The 8,617-nt window shown below is 36.2% G+C and overlaps 1 long non-coding RNA gene across 1 annotated transcript; it reads left to right on the top strand.

Moving 5' to 3' along the window:
- Positions 1–717: 717 nt before the first annotated feature.
- Positions 718–8,017, top strand: LOC146762751 (uncharacterized). Its single transcript, XR_014948305.1, has 2 exons — positions 718–842; positions 7,375–8,017. It is a non-coding gene; the product is annotated as an uncharacterized LOC146762751 (long non-coding RNA).
- Positions 8,018–8,617: the final 600 nt, after the last annotated feature.

Genomic DNA, 8,617 nt, shown 5'->3' with positions numbered 1-8,617 from the left:
TTTAATTTTAAAATAAATTTTCATGAAGAAAAAAAACATCTACTGAAAAACATCCATATTGGAATGAAAATAATTTCACACACACAAACAAATAAACAACTATTAGAAATTCATGTTTTGCTCATTATCACCTAGGACATGTGAAAAAACATTTTTATTTTCAGTGTATGTTTAAGGTACAAATCTAAACATTTGACTTTTTTTATTTAGGTGTCATTGGAAAGTATAGCTGTATGCTGTATCCTTATGCATTTCAGCAGCACTTGTTTGAGAAAGAATTGCTTGTTCTTGTTCAAATAATGATAAGTTCAATGAAGAATGCTTGAGCCAGTAAACATCTAAGTTTGTACTCACTCAGCATTATGTTTGTAAGTTTTGAATAAGTGTTTCAGTTTTTTGTTGTACCAAGAGCAACATGCTGAATATATTGCAAAACTGAACACTGAATCAATTACAAAATCTTCCTCTTGAATTTAATTTGTTCTTGTATTTCTTTCACAAAGGAAAAACAATATCGTTTAATTTATGTTTGACCAGACAACCAGAAAGCATAGACAGAAGTTTCATGGCTAGTGTGTAGGAAACTTCTTCATTATTTACTGAAAAATTGCCAATACAGTTGTGATGCAAGTTCCTGTATAGTTTGCAAGTGTTTGTTTCTTACATGCAGAATTATTTTAAAAATATAGTAATTAAAATTTTTATCTTGTTTCTCCAGGAGTACACTAACGTTATCTCTCTAGACTTGATTTTTTCCTTTAATGTTCAAGATACTCCTTTAAAAGAATGGGCAAAGATCTCAAAACTAGAAGACTGAACATCACCGCTGTAGAAGTTGAAAGGTACAGAATATGAACAACCATTTCAGCTGGTCTAAATCTTGTTCATGAGTTCCTCTGATTTATCCTTCCATTGGCCCTTCTAGGAAAGTACCTTTTTTTCCCTTTTGCCCCCTGTCTTCTATATTTCATTTCATGTGTCTACCGAGGCTATGAAAGATAAAGCTATCTGCTTTCTCCTGTAGTAAAGAACTATATGGAATCAGTTCACCTGTCTGTCACTCCTCATTAAATTCTTACCCTCTTCATTCACATTCTGATCTTTGCAAATGAACATTTGCTTAATAAATGTTCCCAAGACTAACAGTGCAGAGTGAAAATCCCACACAGCAGTAAATTATTAACTCAGTCACAGGGGGAGTGCCATATATGACTTTTCAGAATGAGTTATTATGTGGATCATCATGTAATTATGAATTTTTCAAGCCATGATAGAGGAAAATTGAATATTTAATATTTTATGGACATATTCTGCACTGAGGACATCTTTCAAAATTTTATGATAATTTTTGGAGTGAGCAAAGAGCAGAACAAAAGTTACAAAATAATTACAAAGTGGAATATTTAATCACCGTGGACATTGTTGGTGATTTCTCAAATTGCATAATATAATCAAGGTCACGAACTTTTAATCACGATGTATTCAAATGGAAAAAATATGTGCATTAAAATTAATCTACAACTATGTTTTGATTGTTTAATAAATGAGAATATGAGACTTCATACTTTATTGTATGATAGGTAGAATGATGTAAATATTCATGGCAAGATAATGGGCTGTCAAGTGCTCCTGAGTAGTCATAGATTGCCCCTACATGGGGCATTCTGTAATACAGAAACATGAGCATAAACTGATGCTGCTTGCTCCAGGAATGCTTGCTGGGTGCAGGGAACAGAAGGAAAAATGCAGGTGCCTAAGCATGGCCACTCTGAACATTGTGGGCTATTCACAGCATGCCCGTGAAGTCTGGCCCAAAAGATCTTTGGGAGACCGGAGACCTCCTAACACAGCAGCTCGATGCCGGGCACAACTCCCTAAGGCATCTGAATGGTGTTAACCACCTTATATTTAGCTTGAGAAACCCACAGAGAAAACCACAGAATATATAGGTTGTACATGGCACAAGTCTGGAACTACTTTTTGGCTTAGGAATATCTCCAAACGTCTAACAAACAAACAAACAAAAAAAAACCCAACAAAACACTAAACTCCTATTTTATCTGTTTAAAAATCTTAGTCCTTTTCTATGACAAAAAAAAAAAAGAAAAAGAAAAAAAAAGGTGGCTAATAGTATTCTGAAATAGTACACATTTGCTTAATATTCATCCAAGAAACTTTTTCATATCTCTGTTTATGAATTTAAGCCATCAAGAGTATGGTCAGAAAAGCATGTCATTCCCAGTGCTGGATTTTCATTCCTGTTCCAGTGATACTACCTAGGAACTTTTGCTTCTATGTGGACCTACAGACTAAATATCTTCCAGTCATCTCTGCAATTTATTTGCAGAAGTGATTCAGGTTGTTCCAGTGTCAGTAGTCTTTGGCCCTGACAGTCAATGGCAGGACCATTGGGTAGGTCACAGACAAATGCCCAGGTCCATTTCCCCTAATAGTAAGCTGTCAGCTGACCTAAGTTAAGCAGAACGAAACTATAGGAGTAACATCTCCAAAATCACAAAGGCAAATTGCAGCCTGTGTAGCTCAAAAATATCCACAAATCTACAATAACTGCAAGTCTTTCCCCACTTAACTCTTGCATGTCAAGGTGCCTGGGACAATAGAAGTATTCAGACACACTTGAATTCTTCAGTAGGATGAAGAAACTTGCCAACACATCTCCCTTTGTCATTCTGTATAGCAAATAGCCAAACTGTACTTTTCAGGATATCTATAGTGATAAATCTTCTGCATCTTGTTCAAGAATGTAGACTCAATGAGCTTACTAACCTTGAATCTGCTCCTGATGAAATCAAAGCTAAAAACCTTTCATGGAGGTGCAAAATACTGTTACAAGGTCCATGAGCCAGTCTTAGAGCAAGAATCAAAGAAAATTATTTATACTAAATTATAGGGTGCCATGGAGTAATGTACAGAACAGTATAAAAACCTGATATTTCAAGTGGGTTCTAACTGGGAGTCACTTGCTAACAAAGAAAAATAGATGGCCTAGTTTTGTAAGGCACAAAGCCTCAAAGCTTTATTTTTGGTTTTAAAAAACATTTCTACCAGCCAGTGTGCAGAACAAAGTCCTGGCTGACAAGGGACAAGCACAATACCCCTCACTACATTAAGTGTTTTCTTTGAATAGTAAACAAAAGCCATATTTAGCACTTCCATAGCACTTTATATGCTCAAAGGACTTCACTAACCATTACTGGCATAACTAGATGCTTCTTATATGCAAATGAATGCAGATATGAGAGTAGGCATTAAGAGGCAGAATATTAGAATACATTAGCAAATGGACAATAGGAAACAGCTGTTTTGACTGGCTGCTGAGCATCTGAGTAGGGAGGAGAGAGCAGCAGAATCTAGTGCTCAGAATTATGGAAGGAATTGTGCTGATTACCATCATGGCTTAGAAGCTCAACACTTAATTAACAATATAAATATTTTAAAAATTAACATTTTATAAAATAACAATAACAGATTCCACTGTGGGAATAGGAAAGGATTAATTCACAGTTGGCTAAACCGGTGGCACCCAGGCTTCATCCTCTTGCCTTACAACAACACACTCGGTGAGAATTAATACAACACAATTCATGCCCTGTCATGTCTCATTACTTAATTATGAAATGTCTTTAGTACTTTGGACATTACTGAGCCTGTTTGATTGGCTGTGACTGATGTCATACCCACTTTAATACTTACTGGTACATGCGTGGATAGGCTTGTCCCCCTCCTCACCATTTTCCTTCTTTCTATTCATGAATTCTATTTCATAACAGTAATAATATACTCCAGGCAGTGCATTTCTAGGGAACTACTGCATTTCTCAAGTGGGGAAAGTCATTCGGCCTTTCAGCCTTATGCCTTGCAACACCTTCCTAGGCATGATATAATTGCCCAGAAATACACTATCTTATATATATTAATCCTTACACACCACTATTTCTTTTTCACTAGACCAACTCTAATAGTCCTCAAAACATAAAGAGAAGTTATCAGGTGTGTTGATTTTATTTTTTTTCAAATGAGACTCTCGGATATATTTGTAAAGCATGGACTGTTTCATGCACATATAATTTAAATGCATTAATTTACAAATATTAATCATTTAACATCCTGTATAAAATGTAATGGCCACATTCTCACGTCCCTTGACAATTCCAGAGTACTGTCTGGAACAGTGTCTCTAAGGTGGCAGCAGCACAAGATGTTACACTTCATTTAATAAGAGCATCAAGCCACATGCAGTAATATAATAGAATGCTCAGATATTTTTAAAGTGAGATGCTACAATGATTGCTTATGAAAGCTTAAAAGCAATCATTCTTGTAGTGCCTAAGACTCAAATCTTTGAGTCTAATGATCAAAGAAAGTAGAAGGCGTGGTTTAAGGTAAACTCCTGCTGTCAAAACTAACTTGACGTAGCAAGAGAAAATAATTTAGGCATGAAAAATATCCTCAGATTTAAACAGGAAGAATTCTTCCAAGATGTTTCTAGTCCCTCCAGAATGGAATTCTTAAATACCACTCTTCTGCTTATGGATCAGCAGTTGGGCTGAAATCTAAGTCAACTTTGTCCTTTCTGAGTTAATAGGATAATTTTTGATGTTATGACTCAGCCTGACATGAATACCTTGTACTCTCGTACTAATTTCCAACCAGATATTTTTAATCACTCAGTCACCTCAAATGAGTCTGCCTTCAAACAAAGTCCAAAAGGAAAGTCAATTTATAGAAACAAATTTAGGGCAGTTTGCTAAATTACCATTTTTTATAACTGCAAATCTAAAACGGGAAACCTACCAGTAAAATATTCTTCCAGTACTTCCATCCTTGCCTTATTTTTTGTTTCTCTTGGAGGTGTAATCTTCCACTGTCTGAACTGCTCTTTTTTTCTAAAATCCTCTAATGTTACCAAGTAGGCAAAACACTTCACCAACCACATACGTCTTCAAACAATGAGAGAACAAAGACAACAGCTTTCCCTTTCTCTTAAAGAAACTGTTTTTGCACCTTATCTGATAACTCCTGCATACCAAGGGCTGAAGTAGAGCTAATCATAGTAAAGGAAAGAATGAAGGATGGCTGGGCAGCAAAAGCTCATGACTGCCTTAAGGGGCTTTAGTTCTTCCCCATCCTGATCTGGTCTTCCCCTGTCTGTAACAGCTGTACTGCCAAAGTGAAGCAATATTTCATGCAGTGCCTCTACCGAAACTCTGCTGCCAGAGATGATGACTTCCTCTCTGTCAGAATGAGTTGATAAACAAAATGAAGGCTGCATCCAGGAGTAAACATATTTCAGTAGCTGGAAAGCTCACACCATTCTGCCATCTATATCAAAGGGCAGTTAAAGCTCTGAAGAAAATGCTTTTTAAATAACTGGGGCAAGAACAAGTTGAAGATTTTAAATTTGAATGATGCGTAATGTCAAGTTTATAAATAAGTAACAAATTGGAGCTTCTTCAGTTTTGGTACACCTGCTGTAATCTAATATGGTCCTAGAGAAAACAAGGGGTAAGGCTGACGAGTATACGAGCCCTGCTTGTATAAAGCAAGGGGGTGTGAATTGGAACAGATAATTGGGATATAGTCTGTGAGATATTTTTCTTTGGAGTGAATATTCCAAACCTCTAAAAAAATGTCAATATTATTTGTCAATAAAGTTTACAGGTCTTGATGGATCTGAGCCAAATCTTAAAATCCAGCACGCTTTTTAAAAGAGGGAAAAGCTGAAAAAGGTAGTCATCATTAAATTCCAGAATTATGGTTGTCTTAGGGAGGCTAAAGTGTCCCACCACCCATGAGCACTAACCCAAAAGCTTCTTCTTCAGGTAATTATTTCAACTCCATCTATCAGGGGAAAAAAAAAAAAAAAAGACTTAGTCTTCAGTGGTGTCTTTTTTTTTCCCCTCATAGGCAAAATCTTAGGCTCCAATACTTGAATTTCTTGATATCCTTTGAGACCAGCTCCTGAGTGATTGGAGCATTAATGGCACTGCATTTAGATACCCTCATATCTGCCTGAGAGACATTAATCCAGGCTTCCTACCTGCTGAAGAATGCCCTCATCAGCAAATAGCAGTTATTCTGAGGCCAAAAGCTCTCAGTCTTTTTGTTAAGCCTTTTCACTCTATATAAAGCAAACACTCCTTCATACAGAGAGAGAACCAATACAGCCTTCCACCTGAGTTTCCTAACCACTCAGCTACACATACATCTTCATCTACTTCCTGACACAACTGCATCCTCTGATACAGGACAGACAGCATTCTACAAGACAATTCTAACAGCAAAGCTGTCAGGGGAAAAAGCAGGAAAAAAAATCCTTCTCCACTGTGTGAGTGGAGGGGGCAAATGCTTAACTGGCCAGTTCTGCACTTCATGCAAGTAAACTCTTACTTTATGACTCCCAGAAGGGCCTAAATAAGAGAATGAGAGAAGGGGGTCAATGCATCATGGTAATATTAGGCAGACATATACATCCAACTACATAAATTTCTGGGTTTTCAGCATTTTTAGGATCAGGCCTGAGTCATATTTTTGCCAGTGTTTCCCATAATGAATTTAGACACTTGAAAAGGGATATGAGTATTTTAGTTTCCCTTGAGCATTTGAATCTGACTGTGGGCATTACAAACTATAAAACAGTTTGAGAAGTGTTTGGATTGGCATCAGTTAAGTGACAAGAAGTAGCTCACCTATGGATGTTATAAGTCTTGGAGTACAGCAGGTGCATAGAACCAGTCACACTCTTTCATTAGTTACAATTACATTGGACATCTGGTTTCATACATAGTGTTTTTCTGAGAGTGAACATTAATTAAATCATGGAAGCCTAAAAAATGGCAGTAATAAGGAAAAAATTGGATATCAGGTCAGAGTTGATTGTTTTACCATCAGAGAAAGAGATCTGACAAATTAAGACAACTAAATATCTGTAAACCACAAACCCTCAGTGATGCAAATTCCTTCTCTCTCAGTAGAATTAGACTGACTGCATTTTGCTCAGAGTAATAGCTTTTCACCTGAGAAAATGTTATCAAAGTGACACATCACATAGTAGTTTAAATAATGACTAAATCATAGATGAACACACACACATATATATGAATATATAGATTATGAAATTCTGAAGTTGCAGTTTTTTCAAGAAAAAAATTACTATTTTTTTTAAACCAATTGAGCAGAAAATCAATGGTCAAACTGTTTATCAAACTAATTTTATTACTAAATGGAAGAGTTAAAAAACCCTGGCTGTATAATTAATAGAATAAAGCCACAGAATGTACAACATTTCATATCATTTACAATATTTAGAATTGTGGATTATCTACATACCTTTTTTTTTTTTTTTTTTCCCAGGATGAAAATATGCATCTATTTTTCCATCAAGGAATAGAAGTTTCAGGAGATTGCCACTTTGAAGATATTCTCATTTTAATCATTAGATCACTTGCTTTGTTCGTTATTATTCAGGTGACGCCAAGGAATTGCATAAATAAGGAATACTGCCATGTAAGTAAGTATTAAAATGCAACACCTATTCTTACTCTGAACTGATAATAGGGCCATGACTGATATGATAAGGAATACAATTTATTTCTGTTGAAGACATTTACTGTCACTGTTAGCACATACCTTTGCACCAGCAGCATAGTTTATGTTTATCACAAGAGCTGTCATTCAACTGACAGATGGCTCCAGCAGCTGAACATAAAGCAACCACTGAAATTGTTCAGTGATTCCTAAACTACTTTAACAATGTATTCCAAATTCCCATCATTTTATGTGAAACCATAATTTATTTATCAATGTCACTTCTTATACAGCCTTCATCACTCCAATATGAGCACTTCCCAATATTATTAAGCACATATGGAAGATACATTATTTCTCTCTCTCTCTGCTTTCCACTCAGTGAACAGTTTAAAATTATTTTATTTCATCATACATCTATATCTCTGTGTATATCTGAAAAATAATAAATCTCATTTGTCTTTTGCCATATGTACACTTCCATATCTATCTGAAATATACTTCTTACATATATATATACACAGAAATTGTAAAAATTGTGATGGAGAAGTGGGATTTGTTCTTTCTTCCCAAATACATAGATTTCATTTTAAGGGGAAACTTTATCTGCTTTTCTTCCACCAGCATCTTGAATGTTTTCTTCCAGTGCGTGGTCACATGAGAATTAGTTGATGACATCGCCCCTAGACTAGCCTAGACAATCCTAGCACAAGACAGTTACTCTCAAGAAAAAGAGTCATGCCTGTAGCAAAGCCTTTCTCAATTTTTTACCAAATGCCCTTTTTCCTTCTCACGCACTTTCTCACAGTCCCACATAGGTACATTATGGTCACCTCAGTGGAAGAAGCTGTAAGGAGTGACACCTGGATTGCCAGCCCTTCCTACTGTTCCCTCAGGCCATGCATGCTGGACTCTAGCCAACAGCTGCCTCTCAGTATCACATTGCCTGCACATCTGCCTCTCTCCATAAATGTCACCTGGTCCACTTCCATAAACTCTCCACTGATCTGTCTGATCAAGAGCTGTCTCTGGAACAAAGAATATTCAGGGAAAATGGGGTTGAGGTGCC

This window comes from Coturnix japonica, chromosome 1 (genome assembly GCF_054131305.1).
Source record: "Coturnix japonica strain WE chromosome 1, WE-NBRP24, whole genome shotgun sequence".
NCBI classification, from domain to species: Eukaryota; Metazoa; Chordata; class Aves; order Galliformes; family Phasianidae; genus Coturnix; species Coturnix japonica.
This window is presented reverse-complemented; position numbering and strand designations above follow the sequence as displayed.